Genomic DNA, 21,085 nt, shown 5'->3' on the forward strand with positions numbered 1-21,085 from the left:
ACGTGGTGGACTACGAGGGACGGACAAGGTTGTCACAACTTGCCGCCTACCACTTGCCACCTACCGTGGGGTGGAACATACTTTCTAGCTAGCACTGAGTCAGACACCACATCTGCTCTCGGTACTAGGATTTCTCTTGAGGCCTTCAAGAGAAATCCCCCTCAACCTAGTGAACTAACTTGAGTTACACTAGTACGGGCGAGAAAACCCGTAAGACTAACCCCGACAAGCAAGGAATTTAACTTAAACTGAACTAGAGGTAAGATGTACTCCGCAGACAAGTACTAGTACTTGGGAAGATAAATACTTGCGGGAAGTAAAGCTGACTCAAGTAAATAAAGAAGATAACTTATATTAAAAATAGTCAAAGAAAAAGATACAAGAGCTTTACCGAGCTCCGATGATGACTCCGGATCCCCGAGACAAGCTCGACTCGACTCTAACTCCCAACTACTAACCTACTCTAGACTTGAGAAGAGAGAATTGCTCCTTTGAGTGTGTGTTTACAAGTGAGGGGAAGAGTGGTATTTATAGGCTTCCATGGTCGGTAGAAGGCTGGTAATTCCGTTAGCGCCAGGTGCACGCAACTGTAGAGGTAGTGCTTAACTTCCACACGAAGCCGGGAGCCAAGAGGTTGCAAGGTGGGGCCGGGCGGCCCAACCTAGGCCGGCCGGCCTAGGATTGTGCCACCTGGCCACCGACCTTCTGTGGATGGCCTCTGATCCCTCCTGGACGTCGGTGCTTCGTGTATTTTCCTCAGATACTGGAATCTTAGGCCGGGCGGCCCGGGGGAGGCCGGGCGGCCTAGTCCTGGGGCCTCAGCCCTCCGTTTTGCCGATGTTGCAAATCAACACTCCACATTGCCTCTGGGATGGGTGGGTTCCTCATTTGACGATCTTGGCACTGGTATGTGGGTCTTTGGGTTGATCCTTGTGCCTTCCGGGTCCACCGACAGGATATGCAATGTTCGCCTTGTTCTGGAACCTTATGAACATGTCACATTGCTCCAGTAAAAGTATCGGACCCATGTATGTGGAGGTGTCGGGCCGGTCGGCACGGAATGTGCCGGGTGGCCGGGATTTTCTCTGATTTCGACCATCTTTGGACAGTGGATTCCTGCAGACACAACTCATCCAAAACTTGTGGAACTTATTAGAATGAAATAAAATATGCATGAAACATAGTGCAAAACTCAATTTATTCTCGAGAAGTTGATGGTCAAAACGTGAGATAATGGCCGTCAACACCCCCCCAAGCTTAAACTTTTGCTCGTCCTCGAGCAAAGCTTAATACTGAGGCTCAGTGGATCAGGAGTTGCGTCGATGTTTGCCCTCTACAGGTACCCTGTGCATAGCATATTACTCTATCTGTTTGTACTTCGAGTAAGTTGGTTCATACCTATATGTTCTGAATGACGGGGCTTATTTCACATTTCATCCCTTGTCTTGAGCGGTTGGAGGACTGAACAACCTTCACCGGAATATTTTCCTGTTTTCCCTATTCAGGTTCATTCTTGGGACATTTCTTAAGTATGCATATGATTAAGGTTCCCTGAAGGTACTCTCAATCGCTCAAAGTGTATGATCCTCACCAAGGTCGGGACTTGACCAACTTCTTCCTAATCTAAGGCTAATATTTGGAGTTATGGGTAGGAAGAGTATGACATACCTTGATTACCTGTATTGCTGAGCTGAAGAGTGGTTCGCAAGAGGTAGGTACTTGATCAAATTCCGATCTTATGGAATCACAAATGTTCAAGGGAGAGGGAGAAATGGACTCACACTTCGGAAGTGTTTTTGGGTCATTTTGTTGAACTCCTCTTTTGGACTAATTTTTGCTAAGGATCATGGGCACTTCATCTTCTTCTTTTTTTCTTTTTTTTAAAGAAGATAGCCCCCATGTCCTCCATGAATTCAGCATTTTCAGAGGGAGCATTTGACGAAATTTGAACCCTTTTTGAAGTGGATAGGCACACAGTGGAGATTTTGGGCTAGGTTGTGGTGGAATTGTCCGGCAAAAGTGGATGACAATACCCGGAATAGGTGATTGTCTTACTAGATATTTTGAGGCTAGCAATGAAATGGGTACGTAAAGGAGAAAGACCGGTAGATGACAAGTACTTTTTCTCAAGCGAGCTCACCATTTGACAAAGCTCAAAGTAAATCAAGATAGCCTATAGTAGCTCATGTATGAAATGTCATTATGGCTCTGGATGGGACATGTAAAACAACAGGAAAACCTTTTATCATATTTTAATATTGCTCCGACAATTTCCCTTACTGAGGTAGACAATTTTAATTCCAATGTAGGCCATATCGAATCCCACAACAACTTAGACTTAGAAATCATGTTAATGCTCCCACACAAACACATTACTTGTGTCTATTATGTGCCAACTAGCTCTGGTACTAGATGAGTAAAAAGCTGTAAACGGGGCACATGCAAAGCTTCAAATAGAGCAACTGTTCATCATTTCCAAGATAAGAGTTTGCACGAATTTCCATACATTTATTCTAAGCATGGCAATTCTCTCTTTTTTTAACTAAGCCAAACTGAACGAGCGGGTATGACGACTTACCTGGGCACTGATGATCTCTCCCCCCAAGCTTCAACAAAGCATGGGGGCTACTAGTCTGGCTGTGGTGGGGGGTAGTACACACCATGGTGCCAATCATAGGACATGGAGGATATCATCCCCCAACTCTCCTGTGTGAGACTAGTGTTGTGATCGAGGCTGTGTCCCAACTCCTTGTTGACGCTCACTAACGATCATTTCTAGGCGTCAACTTGATCAGAAAATCATGAGAGTTTGCATTTCTTACACGTACTTATTTTCAATAAAGTCCCTAAACAACACTTTACCTTCTAGAATATGCAAGTTGTGCTTTGAGCTAATATGCAGGTTGCAAGTACACTTTGGCCCAACAGAAAAACACAGAAAATATTAGAATACCGATTCAGGCTCAAATGGACCAAGTGTAGCCCAAGAACCAAAGCAAGATCACTCTAGACAAGCTCTACCTCGGTGTTCAGACCAGGCCAGGCCCAGACAAGCCCAACCCCCAGCAGTTGGGGGCGGTTGGCGCCATTGGCAGGCCGGCCGACCCCTTGGTCGACCGCCGGGTCGTGGGCCCCACCGCCTTAAGCTTGCTATGTGGTAGCATGGCATTGGTCCCCTACGTCGGTTTGCGGAGGATTAGCTGCAAAAACCCCATGGCTCCCTGCTATAAATACAAGGGGTTGGGGGGGGGGGGGTAGAGAATGAGAACACACACACACACCACACTTCACTCACCTCTCAAGTTCCTTCTTGCATAGTCTTTAGGCTTTGTGGAGTTTAGGAGAAGTCTAGGAGTCATCGAGTCGCCGGTGTTGCTCGAGAGTCTGGTATGGGTTCATCTCTAGCTCTCTCTTGTAATATTCGGTTGTTTGTAATAGAATTAGACTATAGTTACCAATATCTGCTTGAAGTATATTCTGAGTTATCGAGTATATGCTTCTTGTCATGGTTGCGTTATCATTGTATGCTTGCATTGTATGATCGCCCTATGCTGTAGATGGTTAGTCTTTTGTTCTTAGAACTCTATCAACTGCTCCAGTATTCGTATGATTACTCTAGTGTGATGTCTGTCCATCCGAAGGGTGGGGGCTCCGCGCGGGACACTAGAGTATCCCTTACTAGTGTAGACATGGTGTCTAGATTAGCTAAGTGTTGCTGGATGTCAACTATACCCACGGTTTGTAGAGGTAGCCGGCAGGTGGTGACAGCTTTGTCCAAGCCTTTTAGTAATCCTCCACGTTCCGTATGGGGGGTAGGAGGTACATAAAGTCGCCGGGGTGTACGGGCCCCTCCCGTCGCTTCGATAGCGATCTCCCTATTGTGTAGTTTAATCTCAGACGAGCTAACCAATGAGAAAGTGTAGATATAGCTAGCCTAGTATAGCTGATGTGGCAGAACCACCTGAATTATCCCGGCTCAAGTGCGCAGGCCAGCACTATAAAGGCAACACTAGCTCAACGCACTTCAAACGGAACAATTCTTGGTCTGTCGGGTAACGTCCCGATACAACCACCGGTTCTCGGATCGAACAAGCATACCCCGCACGAAGGCGAGTCCAGAGATATTACAACCACAAGTTTTGCATCACAGGCATAAAAGTTATTACAAACCAGTTCTAAAACATTATTACAAGTACAAACTTTAAAAAGCAGTTATACAAACCATAAGGGTAAAGTTTTAGAGTTTAAACAGCGGAAGATAAAACACGACGGCTACAACATGTCGCAAAATGGTACCAAGCTAGCCCAAGCAAGGTATCACTCGCCAGGGTCATTGCCGGCCGAAGACGTATCCCACTCGACGGACCAGCCAGGAGGCAAAGAGCAGGGATAGGTCAAACTAGCGACCTGGTCCTCAAGACTCAAACCTGAAAAAGAGTTTCAAAAGCAAGGCTGAGTATTCTAATACTCAGCAAGACTTAACCGTCAACGGGTCTAAGTAACCCACTATAGCTAGACTATGCAAGGTTTGTGAGGCTCTGGTTTTCCTTTTTGCTAAAAAGCAATAAAGAGTAGATCCTTACTTTCAAGTTTTAGCTTTCAAGATTCTAGTCGATTAACCATTCTATGTAAGCAACTACTATCCAATCATGGTAGAAGACTAAGCAAAAATCAAGATTGATAAATAATATTGTCGCTCTTATTACTCTGTGTGGCAAAGGGATCAAGCAGTCTCATAACATCGTGAGAGGCGGACGATTCTGAATCGAAATTCAACCTTGCAAGGATAAACCTAGCACACACGTCTGGAACACCGTCGGGTCGTTCCCAAACAACCGTTGACCTTTCTTTCCGGCTTGTGGATAGTGCCACTCTCCCCGTCTACAGGGCTCCAAGGTCCACCCGTGTCCGGTCCACCCTTGTCCCAAGAAGTCGTAGTGTTGCGCAACATAAAAATAAACCTATCCCTAAGAGAGAGTGGGAGATATATCCACTCCCCGGTCCAATCGGCTACTAGGCTTGCCGCGTACCATATTTACGGCATGTGGCTAGTAGTTTCAAAAACTTAACCACCGCTACCACACACCGCGACCTTAGCAAGTTCATCAACACAGACGGGGTCTCACAAAAAGTCATGATGTCGAACACAACCCCGTCCGTCGTCCTTATATTGATAACAGAAAGTAAACAAGTAATTCCTATAAAGCTCGCGAGTGACAGGCAATCACTCGACTTTTACCGGTCCTATAAGCTTAGCAAGTAATCGAACTCAAGTCTAGTGTTTAGTACATAGGTTCCTAGGATCATGCATCTAGGGTTTCAATTCAAATCCTAAGAACTGTAAATGCACAAGTAAGTAACAACAGTAAATGATCATAATTTGAAATATGAGTTATGTCCGGGGCTTGCCTTCTTGGTAGCCACTAACTATTTCAGCCCTAGGCTCTTCCAAACTTTGGGCCGGGGCTTTAGTTAGTACGGCGGTGTTCGCTTGAGCTTCGAGATCACCTTCGTCAGACTCCGGGATCAGCTCGTACGTCCCGTCCGATAAAGCGGTCGTATCTATATGTAATGCAAAAAAAAAACAGAATTATAAACACACTCGCGATGTAGTGAAGCAAGCAAACAAAACAAATACACACAAGGGCAATCATTTATAGAGTTGTAACTCAACATTTCTAAATACACAAGGCATCATGATCAACAGCTTAAAAGAACCATACTAACTTCATAAACAAGTTGGAGTGGTTTCCTATAGTAATTAAATCAAGGTTTGCTAACAAATTAACAACTCAGAGCACAAATAGTAATAAAATCAGCAATAATTACCCTAAACATAATATTAACAGAGTAAGCTATCCTGTAAAACTCATGCCAAAACATGTAGCCAATTATTCATAACAATTCATTCATTCAGACAACACCTAGAGAAAGCTTGAATTATACAGGTTAAACTAGAGCAAAGAAGAAGCTCAAAATTTAACAGGAGGTTTACACAGAAATGAGCTAGCTACTGTGAATTTTTCATGTTTTATTTACACATAATTAATTCTGAGAAAATATACAAAATAGACAACAGATTAGCAAGATTCATTTTTACCTCCTGTTCTAGCCATGAACTGAGACTCAAACTTCCTGGACAAGCTAAGCTGCTCAAGAAGAACATGCAGAAATATTTTCATGATTTATTATGAACAGAAACTATTTACCATAAATAAAGTCTACTAAACAAGGATTAAATCAAATAAATAGCTACAACAGAGAACTGATCATGAAATATTTATAACAATACTAGTGTTATAAGAATAAACTACCATAAAAGTTTCAGAGCAAGAGAAGCTTTCAAACAGTAGCTAAGAAAAAGATAAAAACAACTAATATATATGCACTAGTAACACAAATCAAATTTTTCAGCAAAAACTTGCAACTAAAGCCTAACATATTATGGTTCTACTGCACAGAGCTCTTCAAGGGGATTCTAAAACATCAAGATTTTCTATTTTACAAATTTTCTACGAATTGATATTGAATTTCAAAATACACAGCAAAACATAACAAACAAGCCCCTATAGCACTATTCATATGTGTCTTGAGCTTCACAGACAGCCCCCTGGGCTTTTCTAAATTCTAACACGGGGTCCCTGGCCTGGTTTGGGAAGGGGAACAGGGGAGGGAGCGCCGGATCCCGGCGGCGTGTGTCGCCGGCGGCGAGGGGAAGGGGTCCAGGGAGCTAGAGGGGACCACGGCGCACTTGTAGAGGGTCTTGGGTGGGGCTGAGGTGGACTGAGGCGACGGCTCAACGGATCCCGGCGGCCGGCGGCGAGCTGTGTTGACGGAGGCGGCGCTTTGGCAGTGGGAGGGCATCGAGGAGTGGGGGAAAAGCCTCACGGGAGCAAGGTGAAGCTGCTAGGGTGGTTGGGAGGGGCGGAGCATACTAGAATGACAGGTCTACGGCGAGCAGGGCGGCGACGGAGCTCGGCTACGGCGGCGGGGTGGTTCCGGTGGTGGTCTGAGGGCGGGATTAGGCCTGAGAGCTGCGCGAGGTCGATGCAAAGCTAATGGTGGGGTCGATTGAGGTCGGGGAAGGGCGGAGGGAGGGGTTCGACGGTGAGGTCGCGTTCACCGGAGCTCGGGCGGGCGGCGGCGCTGTTCTGGGCGAGCAGGGAGCAGAAAAGGGCAAATGCGTGAGGGGAAAAGAATACGGGAGTGCCACTGGTTCTGGAGCGCGCGCGCGAGATAGAGCTCCAGGGTTCTACAGCGGGCCAGCCACGGCAGCGTCGCGGTGGCGTGCGGTGGGGGGTTCTGGGTGGCGTGGCGTGTATGCACCAGGCCAGCGGAGCAGCTTGGGTGGCGACAGGGACCTTCCGGGCGACGTGTGGAGGCCAGCGCAACGCAAGAGGGGGGCCGGGGGCGACCCAGAGCGGCGGGAGGCGCGGCGACGCGCCGGCGACAGCAGAAACAGAGGGGCAGGCTGGAGGTGGAAGACAGGGACCTAAACGCAATTTCCAAAATTTCAGGGACCTGAATGCAAAAAAGCAATAACTTTTAAACTAAAGCTCAAATGAAAAAGTGCCCAACATGAAAGTTGTTCAAATTTTCAAGATCTACAACTTTGATGTTGTGCAAAAATTTATTTGATCAAAGATTCAAGAGCTAAATTTGAAAACATAAGAGGGATTTAAATTTAAAGGAAACTTGTCTTTTTCAATGAAATTTCACTTCAAACTTGGGCTGATTTGAAAAGTTTTCTGTCATGTAATGATTACACCACATTTTGCAAAAACACCCTCCACAAAAGCTATAATTACACACCCAATTCAAATATAACTGCAGAAAGGACCTTGCATAAAATCATAATTACACATATAACCTTTAATAATTACAAAAAGGTCCTTTTTCAAGCAAAACAAGCACAAGATGTACAAAAGGTATACAACACTAATGTGCAGACACCTAGGGTGTCACAGCCTTCCCCCCTAAAAAGGAATCTCGCCCCGAGATTCGAGAATAGGAAAGGACCGAGAGGCTAAGTACCTGGATTAAGGAAGTCGGGAGAATTTTGTTGCTCCAAAAGTTTAGCAAGAGTAATAAGGTTGATCTTCCCTTGCATGTCTTGCTTCTTGCCCTTGCCTTGATTATTCTGGTTAGTGTTCTGGTTGAAGTTCTGACTCGAATAAGATTTCTTGGGTTCTGGACAATTTTTAGCAAAGTGGAAGGTACTCCCGCAATTGAAACAACAGTTGTAACTATTCTTGCGACTGAACGGTCGATCATTTGTCCTTGGACCAGAATGTTGCTGTTGCTGTGGTGTTGAGAATCTAGTTGCTCCTTGCTGTTGGGATGGCCTAAAAATCCATTTGCCTGATGGAGTATTTCTCGGTGGGGCCTTAGGAGCTGCGTTTGGCATCAAACGATATCTCGGTGGCTGCACACCGGAGGGTCCAGTCGGTGCCTTCTCTTTCTTCCCATTTATTTCCGGTCTAGGGTTAGCATATCCTTTGGATACTTCGCTGTGATCACTTTTCTTTTTGCTGGAGCTGCTTCGTAGACAAGGGCGGTCGTACGTCTTACAACAGTGGCAAGGCTCAAATTGCTTCATTGGTGCTTCGGTTATCACGACATCAGAGGGTAGAAGGTTGATGTGCCCCTGACCAGGGTCCTTCCTACCATTTCCCACTGCATACTCCATTATTCACCTAAGAAACAAAATAAAGTGGTGACATCTTTAGCAGTATGACAACTTCTATTTCAGGAGGACCCACATAAACCTCCTACACACAAATAGCTGTAAACAACATTGCATACAAGAGTTTCTAGCCCAAAATAAACAAGGTGGTTTAGGGAACTCAAGGTTACACATGCAGTCCAAAACCAGAATTTCCTAGTAAGGTGAAAGGAACTTCCTCTTTGTATGCAGCTAGGGACGCCTCCTGATGACGATGATGCTTTTAAGCAAACGCCCGAACTTAATTCTTGCACGGCTTTTCAACGCGGTCGGATAGGTAAGCCATATAAGATTTTCAGATCCAAAAAGAAAATGTCAGAAGGAACGAGGAACGATAATGATGCAAGGTGGCCAGTTCTCACAATGCTGAGATCACCACATGAAGAAAACGGATGTCGGTGAGATTCAGCACAAGATTTGTGAGAACAAGTGAGGATACACAAAGAATGGTTTAGGAGAAGATTTTTGGAACATCCTTGCTCAGGATTTTATTATCGGATTGAGTTGCAGGATGCTAGTGGCAAAATATGCTTATGTATGCCAATGCCATCAAGGGGTAATGACAAAATCTTCCAACTCCAAGTGCAAATGCTCGAAACCATGATAATGATGCACCCATAAGATGTAGGATTGCAATGGTGGTGCAATGCAATGATGGAATGTTCCCTGCGCAACTGAAATGGTGCATATGACGCAATGCAATTGTAATGATGCTGATCTAATGATGCATACACCATGATGCAATGATGACAATGTTCTTTGACGTATGCATGTAGGAGAGGCATAAAGTATGATGCGTACCCACATGAGTTAATGATGCACACAGTGCAATGCACGTATCGTACCCATATTCCCCCGACTAAAACTCGTTAGCCCTATACACTTGAGGAAGGATCAGAGGTTAGGACACTAGTAGGGTTGCATAGAAGGGGATTGCAGTGAGTTACGTCACACATACTAGACACCAGCGCGCTCCTAGTAACTCAATCATGTGGCTGCAGCACACACGAGAGTCTAGGTTTTGTCGTGGCATCAAGGTTATATGACTAAACTCCACCACAAGAGAAAACAAGAGTGGCAACCCAATAGCGCCAGCAACGATAAGATAGGAACCGAAGACAACCCACGAAGTGGTACCTAAACACATACCCATTAGTCAGTCTACAGATTCCCAATCATGATGCAACACTATGCACTGACGAATGGCATGAAATGATGTGATGCATGATTATTGCATCAAAGACTGTATTTCAAAAGTTTATTATTACCATAAACCTTTTTAATTTTATCTCAAATTAACTGAGCAAGAATGAAAATATAGGATTCAGCTGTTGAAATCAAAATAGCCAGCAAGATCAGGCATAATACCAAGAGGAATAGAATGACTACTGGTGGGGGTTTTTTTAACAAACATCATGGCTTAACCAGGGAGCCATGAAGGAAAAGGAATAATGGTTTTGATAGGAATAGATTCAAGGCACTGATCAAGGGTTGGATTGATTAACAAGCTAAGATCAATGGTAAGGTTCATACAAAATCCAAAGCCACTAACTTACAAAAGACTTTCTCAAATAAACTTTTTAAGAAGAAGGTAGAAAAAATATGATTCTGATTCCAAAGATGATATGGTTCCAAACTCAGAAAATAATAAACCACAATTGGTATTGGTTCATCATTTGCGATTCTAAGGAATGAAAAAATCCTTATAACAACAAGATGGGGCTTAGGATGAAGGCACGACTCAAAACCATCTTTTTGATCCAAGAAAGTCTAAGCATTTTAACAAGCATGTTCCTAAAATCAAAATTTAACTCACTCATGATTTAAGCACACTAACACTTATCTATGAGGATTCATACAAGAAATTCCTTAAAAAGCTCATGTAACAACTTCAAACACTAGGAACCAATTCAAACATCAACTAGATATGCATGCACGTCCTGACCGTCCTCACAAGATAAACAATTGCCAACTATCGTTGGACTTACGTGGTTAGCACGGTGGCATACATAAATACGGCCCTCCCTATATAGCTAGTCGATACATTCTAACCATTCTTAACTTATCGAATCGCGGTTAGTGTACCTGCAGAAGATTGACAAACATATATATATATCCAATGAACCTTTCATATCAGCACTCATGAAAGCGTCCCCAAACATTACCGCTCACTATAGAAGCAGCAGCCATACAATTTCCGCCGTATGGCCAACGTTAACATACGCTACTCAGAAGCGTATTCACAAGTTCCTTTACTCCCAATATAGTCAACCAAGATCGATATATTGGCAGCAGCTCAAGTAGGCCACTGCTTGAGCGCAGCGTTCGGTTCGCATCGCCGATGGGAAGGTCAGACTCCCTCAGCTGACTGAGCACACTTTACTTCCAATATAGTCAACTAATAGTCGGTATATTGGAAGCACCTCAAGTAAGCCACTGCTTGAGGGCAGCGTTCGGCTCGCATCACCGACAGGAAGGTCAGACTCCCTCAGCTGACTGAGGATCCTTACCTTCTTACCTCAACGTAGGTGCGTCGTTACAGGAATTAAAAGTTGCTTGTGAGTATGGTTTAACAAAATGTAAAGTGCTGGAAGTCAGATACATAAACCATACATAAATAGCCACCTAGTAATTCCCATAAATTCCCTAGGGCTTTACGTTCTATGCACAACCCTTAACGAATCCAACGTAGTTTTCCGAAATACCTTGTTGTTCCAATTTTATAAGAAAACCAATTTTTAAGGTTCCAACACCTCCGGTGTATGCTTGCAGCTCTGATACCAGTTGTGGCAGAACCACCTGAATTATCCCGGATCAAGTGCGCAGGCCAGCACCATAAAGGCGACACTAGCTCAACGCACTTCAAACGGAACAATTCTTGGTCTGTCGGGTAACGTCCCGATACAACCACCGGTTCTCGGATCGAACAAGCATACCCCGCACGAAGGCGAGTCCAGAGATATTACAACCACAAGTTTTGCATCACAGGCATAAAAGTTATTACAAACCAGTTCTAAAACATTATTACAAGTACAAACTTTAAAAAGCAGTTATACAAACCATAAGGGTAAAGTTTCAGAGTTTAAACAGCGGAAGATAAAACACGACGGCTACAACATGTCGCAAAATGGTACCAAGCTAGCCCAAGCAAGGTATCACTCTCCAGGGTCATTGCCGGCCGAAGACGTATCCCACTCGACGGACCAGCCAGGAGGCAAAGAGCAGGGATAGGTCAAACTAGCGACCTGGTCCTCAAGACTCAAACCTGAAAAAGAGTTTCAACAGCAAGGCTGAGTATTCTAATACTCAGCAAGACTTAACCGTCAACGGGTCTAAGTAACCCACTATAGCTAGACTATGCAAGGTTTGTGAGGCTCTGGTTTTCCTTTTTACTAAAAAGCAATAAAGAGTAGATCCTTACTTTCAAGTTTTAGCTTTCAAGATTCTAGTCGATTAACCATTCTATGTAAGCAACTACTATCCAATCATGGTAGAAGACTAAGCAAAAATCAAGATTGATAAATAATATTGTTGCTCTTATTACTCTATGTGGCAAAGGGATCAAGCAGTCTCATAACATCGTGAGAGGCGGACGATTCTGAATCGAAATTCAACCTTGCAAGGATAAACCTAGCACACACGTCTGGAACACCGTCGGGTCGTTCCCAAACAACTGTTGACCTTTCTTTCCGGCTTGTGGATAGTGCCACTCTCCCCGACTACAGGGCTCCAAGGTCCACCCGTGTCCGGTCCACCCTTGTCCCTAGAAGTCGTAGTGTTGCGCAACATAAAAATAAACCTATCCCTAAGAGAGAGTGGGAGATATATCCACTCTCCGGTCCAATCGGCTACTAGGCTTGCTGCGTACCATATTTACGGCATGTGGCTAGTAGTTTCAAAAACTTAACCACCGCTACCACACACCGCGACCTTAGCAAGTTCATCAACACAGACGGGGTCTCACAAAAAGTTATGATGTCGAACACAACCCCGTCCGTCGTCCTTATATTGATAACAGAAAGTAAACAAGTAATTCCTATAAAGCTCGCGAGTGACAGGCAATCACTCGACTTTTACCGGTCCTATAAGCTTAGCAAGTAATCGAACTCAAGTCTAGTGTTTAGTACATAGGTTCCTAGGATCATGCATCTAGGGATTCAATTCAAATCCTAAGAACTGTAAATGCACAAGTAAGTAACAACAGTAAATGATCATAATTTGAAATATGGGTTATGTCCGGGGCTTGCCTTCTTGGTAGCCACTAACTATTTCAGCCCTAGGCTCTTCCAAACTTTGGGCCGGGGCTTCAGTTAGTACGGCGGTGTTCGCTTGAGCTTCGAGATCACCTCCGTCAGACTCCGGGATCAGCTCGTACGTCCCGTCCGATAAAGCGGTCGTATCTATATGTAATGCAAAAAAAACAGAATTATAAACACACTCGCGATGTAGTGAAGCTAAGCAAACAAAACAAATACACACAAGGGCAATCATTTATAGAGTGGTAACTCAACATTTCTAACTACACAAGGCATCATGATCAACAACTTAAAAGAACCATACTAACTTCATAAACAAGTTGGAGTGGTTTCCTATAGTAATTAAATCAAGGTTTGCTAACAAATTTACAACTCAGAGCACAAACAGTAATAAAATCAGCAAGAATTACCCTAAACAGAATATTAACAGAGTAAGCTATCCTATAAAACTCTTGCCAAAACATGTAGCCAATTATTCATAACAATTCATTCATTCAGACAACACCTAGAGAAAGCTTGAATTTTACAGGTTAAACTAGAGCAAAGAAGAAACTCAAAATTTAACAGGAGGTTTACACAGAAGTTAACTAGCTACTGTGAATTTTTCATGTTTTATCTACACATAATTAATTCTGAGAAAATATACAAAATAGACAACAGATTAGCAAGATTCATTTTTAGCTCCTGTTCTAGCCATGAACTGAGGCTCAAACTTCCTGGACAAGCTAAGCTGCTCAAGAAGAACATGCAGAAATATTTTCATGATTTATTACGAAAAGAAACTATTTACCATAAATAAAGTCTACTAAACAAGGATTAAATCATATAAATAGCTACAACAGAGAACTGATCATGAAATATTTATAACAATACTAGTGTTATAAGAATAAACTACCATAGAAGTTTCAGAGCAAGACAAGATTTCAAACAGTAGCTAAGAAAAAGATAAAAACAACTAATATATATGCACTAGTAACACAAATCAAAATTTTCAGCAAAAACTTGCAACTAAAGCCTAACATATTATGGTTCTACTGCATAGAACTCTTCAAGAGGATTCCAAAACATCAAGATTTTCTATTTTACGAATTTTCTACGAATTGATATTGAATTTCAAAATTCACAGCAAAACATAACAAACAAGCCCCTATAGCACTATTCATATGTGTCTTGAGCTTCACAGACAGCCCCCTGGGGTTTCTAAATTCTAACACGGGGTCCCTGGCCTGGTTTGGGAAGGGGAACAGGGGAGGGAGCGCCGGATCCCGGCGGCGTGTGTCGCCGGCGGCGAGGGGAAGGGGTCCAGGGAGCTAGAGGGGACCACGGCGCACTTGTAGAGGGTCTTGGGTGGGGCTGAGGTGGACTGAGGCGACGGCTCAACGGATCCCGGCGGCCGGCGGCGAGCTGTGTTGACGGAGGCGGCGCTCCGGTAGTGGGAGGGTGTCGAGGAGTGGGGGAAAAGCCTCACGGGAGCAAGGTGAAGCTGCTAGGGTGGTTGGGAGGGGCGGAGCAATACTAGAATGACAGGTCTACGGCGAGCAGGGCGGCGGCGGAGCTCGGCTACGGCGGCGGGGTGGTTCCGGTGGTGGTCTGAGGGCGGGATTAGGCCTGAGAGCTGCGCGAGGTCGATGCAAAGCTAATGGTGGGGTCGATTGAGGTCGGGGAAGGGCGGAGGGAGGGGTTCGACGGTGAGGTCGCGTTCACCGGAGCTCGGGCGGGCGGCGGCGCTGTTCTGGGCGAGCGGGGGGCAGAAAAGGGCAAATGCGTGAGGGGAAAAGAATACGGGAGTGCCACTAGTTCTGGAGCGCGCGCGAGATAGAGCTCCAGGGTTCTACAGCGGGCCAGCCACGGCAGCGTCGCGGTGGCGGCCGGTGGGGGGTTCTGGGCGGCATGGCGTGCATGCACCAGGCCAGCGGAGCAGCTTGGGTGGCGACGGGGACCTTCCAGGCGACGTGTGGAGGCCAGCGCAACGCAAGAGGGGGGGGGGGGCGACCCAGAGCGCCGGGAGGCGCGGCGACGCGCCGGCGACAGCAGAAACAGAGGGGCAGGCTGGAGGTGGAAGATAGGGACCTAAATGCAATTTCCAAAATTTCAGGGACCTGAATGCAAACAAGCAATAACTTTTAAACTAAAGCTCAAATGAAAAAGTGCCCAACATAAAAGTTGTTCAACTTTTCAAGATCTACAACTTTGATGTTCTGCAAAAATTTATTTGATCAAAGATTCAAAAGCTAAATTTGAAAACATAAGAGGGATTTAAATTTAAAGGAAACTTGTCTTTTTCAATGAAATTTCACTTCAAACTTGGGCTGATTTGAAAAGTTTTCTGTCATGTAATGATTACACCACATTTTGCAAAAACACCCTCCACAAAAGCTATAATTGCACACCCTAATTCAAATATAACTGCAGAAAGGACCTTGCATAAAATCATAATTACACATATAACCTTTAATAATTACAAAAAGGTCATTTTTCAAGCAAAACAAGCACAAGATGTACAAAAGGTATACAACACTAATGTGCAGACACCTAGGGTGTCACAGCTGACTCGAGCTCTGACTTTTACCTTGCTCTCGGCCTAAAGCATCTTTTATCTTTCTTTTATTTATTTATCCGAGAGGGTAGTTTGTGTGTGTGTCACACTACCTCCTACCATGTTATTATCTTAACCCTGTTTATGGATGACAATATCCAATCTAGATAGAGTTCACCCACTAATCTATATATTCTCTCACTCACCGCCATCCCTGCGGAAATATAAATGACACCCTGGTATACTCCCGGGTAAAATGCTACAACGATATTCCGTGCGCTTGCGGATTCATTCGTGGTTCATGAAATACTGCCACCCCAAATTGGCATCTGCGGGCGTCATCGCTGGTGACGTTGGTAGGCGCCAACACTCCTCCTAACGTAACTCTATGGTGCATATTTGGGCAGTGAGGCCTGACAACTCCCGTGTGAGCGGGTTGTCGTACTCGAAGTGTGCTGACGCCGATGGGCCAACCTACGGGCCATGAGAGGTCCCCATACTCGAGGGATAGTAAAACCCCTAGCCGTGCCCATACCCCGTGCTACCCTCTGGCTGGTACGAGGGCTAACCACCTTGGTCGTAAAACCCGTAGGCCTCCTTGAAGCTCATGTGAGTGGTGTCTGGGTGAGGCTGTGCTGAGGCATCAGGTGAGGGTGTAGCGTGTGATGGTCCAGCTTCCTAGGAAGCACGGGCCTATCATGAAGCTCCTGGCTGGCAAGAAGTCCCAGCCTGGCGGGATGTGCCTGCCTGACAGGAAACTCCTGCCTGCTGTGATGTGCCACCCTCGGCCAACTGTGCGTCACGCCAAATTCTACCACGTGTCATAGGGCCAGCTGTGTTGTGGCATCCTGGCTCCTTCTTTTCCATCTGGAGGGTCAGACGCTTCACGGAGTAGAGCGAGAGTTTTCGGCATGGCAGCTCGAACTCTCTCTCATACCCCGGATAGAACATGAAAACTGAGTTCCCGAGACCTTCACGCATCATGTGCGCGTGAACAAAGTGGGCCAGACCAATGAAAGTTTGGTACTCATCCGTTGCGGGCAGATATGTGACTTGTGCATTCTCCAGAACACTGACATACCGCGCAATGTGGGTGACCAGTGAGGTTATGTCGATGGGAGATTTGCACATGATCATTTTCTGCCAATGTGCGACCATGCCCATGACGGGTGAGTAGCGGATCTTCTTTGCCATGGCATAAAGGCACATGAGCTCCGAGGAGCTACATAGCTTGAGGTCTGCTCGAGAAAATACTACAATAGCCAGATACTTAGCTAGAACTCTCAGAGTTGGATTATGGATGGAGACTATGCTGTTTTTACTACTCACTGGTTCATCTGAGATTTGGTTCGACCAAGCACTATGGTCATATTCAAGATCATCTGTAATGCATTAGCTTCTAATGGGCATTTCTTACTAAGGCCTAGTGCATTACTAAAGTCTCTAGGTAGCATTTCAAAGAACACGTTGAAAAAGCAGAAGTGGATTTTAGTTTCTTTTCCAATGGTTTCAACATGAAGTGTAGACAAGAATTCCATGGTGAGAAGGTGAGAACTTGGTTCGGTGATGTCGGCGAAGCGTGACCATCCCACGGCCGTGAACGCACGGCACGGTTCATGTTCTGGCGGAGTCCCGTCATCATGAGGAATTCTGTATCGAACCGCTTGGCGTGGCCGTACTACTGCTTCTTCAACAGCTCGTGGGCATCCCGCTCATAATCAGTCCGGACGACGATCTGTTCGATCGATGTCAGAACTCTGATTTTGAGATGGGGCCTCGAGACTGCTGGAGAGGCAGGGGCTTCCTCCTCTTCTTCCTGGGATCGTGACGGTCGGCGGACAGAATCCACCGACATGTCATCCCGGGAGCCTGATGACGCTCACGAACTTCGGGATCGGGATGACGAGCCCAGCTTCTTCACCTTGCCTTTGATGTTCCCCCACAGCAACATATCTCCTGCAAAAGATTAGTACAAAGAATATGAAGGGAAAAATATTTAGAGGGGTCAGTTTTTAGTCGTTCTTGTGGGGATCAATCCACCACAAACGTTCTTCGTTCAGAGCTTGATTATTCTACTGGGAATATTTTTGTGGTTTTCATTTTAGGAGAGGGTTACTACTAATTTTTATATTATTAGTACTGAGCTAATCTTAGCACTACTAGTACTCTTGTGGGGCTTAGCACTTGACTTACTTAACTTAATTAGCTCCTAAGAGCTTCAGTAAGCAAGAAAACTCAGAGAGAGGAAGAGAGAACTCGAGTGCAGGAGAGTGACCTGCGTGCTCGTAGTGTAGTTGTGACGAACGACGCCGGCGTGGTGGCCATTTACAGGGGTACGCAGGGGCAGGGCCGGCCGGCCTGCATGGCACTGGGCGGCACCTCCCGCGGCCTTCCTTCCTCCATGTCAGTGCCTACTCCGTAGACTTGCAGGTGCTCAGGCTCTGGTGGGTGGCGACGGGACACGAGCGAAGGAAAGGCGCCGGGTGGACATGATGAGGCCGGCCGGCCTACCCCCTTCCTTTGAAAGGTGTCGGCCTCCTTGGTTTGCTTCTAATGCACTCCAAGACTTCGGTTCCTTGCTACCTCCTGACCAAATGAGAACATGTGGGGCCGACTAGCCTAGGTGGGGCCGGCCGGCCTAAACTTTGGCCGATTTTTTTTATATGCATGTATAAAGAAAAAAATATTTAATGCAAAACAAAAATTTAAACTTTTGTTTAGAATTGTAAATATGCCATGATTTTTAAAAAGAAAGATTATGCAAGAAATTTAAACTATCCTATATGCAAATGCAAGAATGGATACGTACCATGGTTCTCATGGCGATAGCTCGGGTTTTGAGTCCGGAGCGGGACTCTCCATACCTCGGGTTCGGTTGTCGTCGCTGGATGGAGTTCTAGATGAAGACACTTTTCTCCGCCATTCCTTCTTGGTGAGGGGTTTTGTTCTGATCGCTTTCGCCTCCGATTCCTCAAATTCTTTACAAAGGATCCGTCGTCTTGCGTTCCTGTAGTTATGCACTCTAATTTCCCTGTCGATTCTTAGTCTTTCCAAGAGCTTGGCAAGGATATCGATTATGGGTGTTGATAGCTTCTCTTGTTCTTTCTCGGATATCTTCCAGTTGAATGCTTTGACGTGGGAACATTGCTCTAGCTTCGGTCGGAAGGCAAACCTCTCCGTTTGCCCATTGATGTTGAGTTGAATTTCTCCGGCTCCAACATCAATGTGTGCATTTGCGGTACTCAAGAACGGCCTTCCCAGAATGAGAGGCGTCAACCTCCATGTCGAGGACGACGAAATCAACGGGAATAAAAAAGTTCCGGATTTTATCCGGAACATTCTCTGCAATTCCCATGGGGTAACGGACCGTCTGGTCAGCTAGCTGCAAGCACATAGCAGTAGGGGCAAGCTCATGATAGTTTAGTTTATCATAAACTACCTTGGGCATGATGCTGACGCTTGCTCCCAGATCACACAAAGCGTGTAAGAAATGTTGAGTCCCGATTGAGCATGTGATTGTGGGGCATCCTGGATCTTTCTTCTCCAGGAGGATCGAGTATAGCTGTGCTACACTCCTCTGTGAGTTGCACGACCTCGGTGGTGGGCAGGCTTCTCTTGTTACCAAGTATGTCCTTGATATACTTGGTGTAGGTTGGGACCTGCATAGCGTCAAGAAGCGGTATATTGACATACAACTTCCGTATTACCTCGACAAACTTGCCGAATTGCTCGTCGGCCACCAGCTTCCTTAACCATTCTGGAAATGGTAAGGCAGTAGTGTCATGAAACTCCTGTGAAGTTCTTGGGGGTTCCATGGTTTCCTCCTGGACAGCAGTTGTGTTGGACTCTTCTGCCTCCTCCTGATCTTCGTTTGCAACAGAGGTATTGCTGGCGGGTACGGCTTTCCGCCGAGATCCTACATCTATAGGGTATGGTGGTTCTTGTGTGGACTTACCCGTCCGCGTAGTTACCACACTAACATTTTCCTTCGGTGGAACCTCCGGTTGCCCGGGGAGTTTTCCCGAATTATTGTTAGGACAAGATGAGGCTAGTTGAGCAACCTGGGTTTCTATCATTTTGTTGAAGCTCAACTTGTTTTTAATAATAGAGTTTATGCCCTCTAGTTGTCCGGCCAAAGACTCTAAAATTTTATAATTAGCAAGGAATTTCTTACTAATGTTATCATTAATTTGTTTCTGGCCATAAAATAGGTCCTTTAAAGAAGGCTGAAAATTGTTATTAAAGTTCATACCTTGCTGCTGACTGAAGGGGAGGCTGAGTTTAGAATCCCAACTCTGCTGAGGACGGAAGCCTGAGTTGTTGGAGTTGTTCGCCCCAACGAAGTGAGCTTCCTCCTGAGTGATTGGGCAAGAGTTGCCCATGTGTTCAGTTTCTCCACACATCTCGCATGTCATACGAGAATCCATAACTTGGTTAGCCTCCTGGTGTGGAGACTCCAGTCTCTTCATGTGAATGTCCATCTTGGCAGCAAGCATATCGATACTGTCGATCTGATGAACTCCCTTGCGGGGCTGTTGCTGCCTTTCACCTTGCAATCTTCTCTACCAGCGCTTTTGCTTCAGGGACGCTGAGCGAAAGGAAGGAACCACCTGATGCTGCATCGATGTGGTTCTGAGCTAGTGTGTTCAGGCCATTGAAGAAACTCTGAATAATCAGCCATTCCTCCATGTCGTGATGGGGGCATGCTGCAATGTACTCCTGGAATCTCTCTCAAGCTTCCGGAATGGCTTCATCCTGGAGCTGTTGAAATCTAGAGATCTTGCCTCGGAGGGCATTGGTTTTGTCCACCAGAAAATACTTCGTCAGGAATGCATTGGAGCAAGCTTCCCATGTGGTGAAGTCTGTTTTGTTGGTGTAAAACCACATCTTCGCCTTGCCTAGCAAGGAGAATGGGAACAGTCGAAGATGGACGTAATCCATCGTGGTACCTCTGGGGTTGATGGTGCTGCTCACTTCCAAGAAGTTTTGGAGGTGAGCGTTGGCATCCTCCAATGCCTTGCCACAGAATGGACTCGCTTGAACCATGTTCACCAGTCCCGACTTGAGCTCAAAGCCATCATCGCCTTGGTCATTGTTTAGTCCAGTAGGGATGTGGCTGCTTGACGGGGCCGAGTACTACCTGAGAGTCTTGGCCATGGGTGGTACTGAGACTGACAAACGAGGATTCCAAGTGGGTTTCTTCTGGGGTGGGATGATGCGGTGTCTCACAATTCGCCCAATTCTCTGAGGATTCGGATACAAGTTGGATGGTAGATTAAAACCGGTCATGCATTGCTCTGTGGTAGCAGCTGGGAGGACAACTAGCGAGAAAGGACTCCTGAAACACTTCTAATCTACTGAGCTATCCTCACTAGAACTAATCTAAGTTTCTGACTTGATGTCGGAACAAGGAGCTTACTTCGGCGGCCTAAGCGAAGAGCGCAGACAGGGTTGAGAAGGGGCCCAACATACTTTTGGCAATCCTACTGCAATGAAAACTCCCGAACGTGGTGGACTACAAGGGACGGACAAGGCTGTGACCACTTGCCGCCTACCACTGCGGTACCG

At 45.7% G+C, this 21,085-nt stretch overlaps 1 non-coding gene across 1 annotated transcript; it reads left to right on the forward strand.

Annotated features, from left to right (window-relative positions):
• The first annotated feature begins 20,204 nt into the window (after window positions 1-20,204).
• On the forward strand, window positions 20,205-20,311 carry LOC120663231. Its single transcript, XR_005670448.1, has one exon. It is a non-coding gene; the product is annotated as a small nucleolar RNA R71 (small nucleolar RNA).
• The last annotated feature ends 774 nt before the right edge of the window (window positions 20,312-21,085 follow it).

This window comes from Panicum virgatum, chromosome 2N, assembly GCF_016808335.1.
Source record: "Panicum virgatum strain AP13 chromosome 2N, P.virgatum_v5, whole genome shotgun sequence".
NCBI lineage: Eukaryota > Viridiplantae > Streptophyta > Magnoliopsida > Poales > Poaceae > Panicum > Panicum virgatum.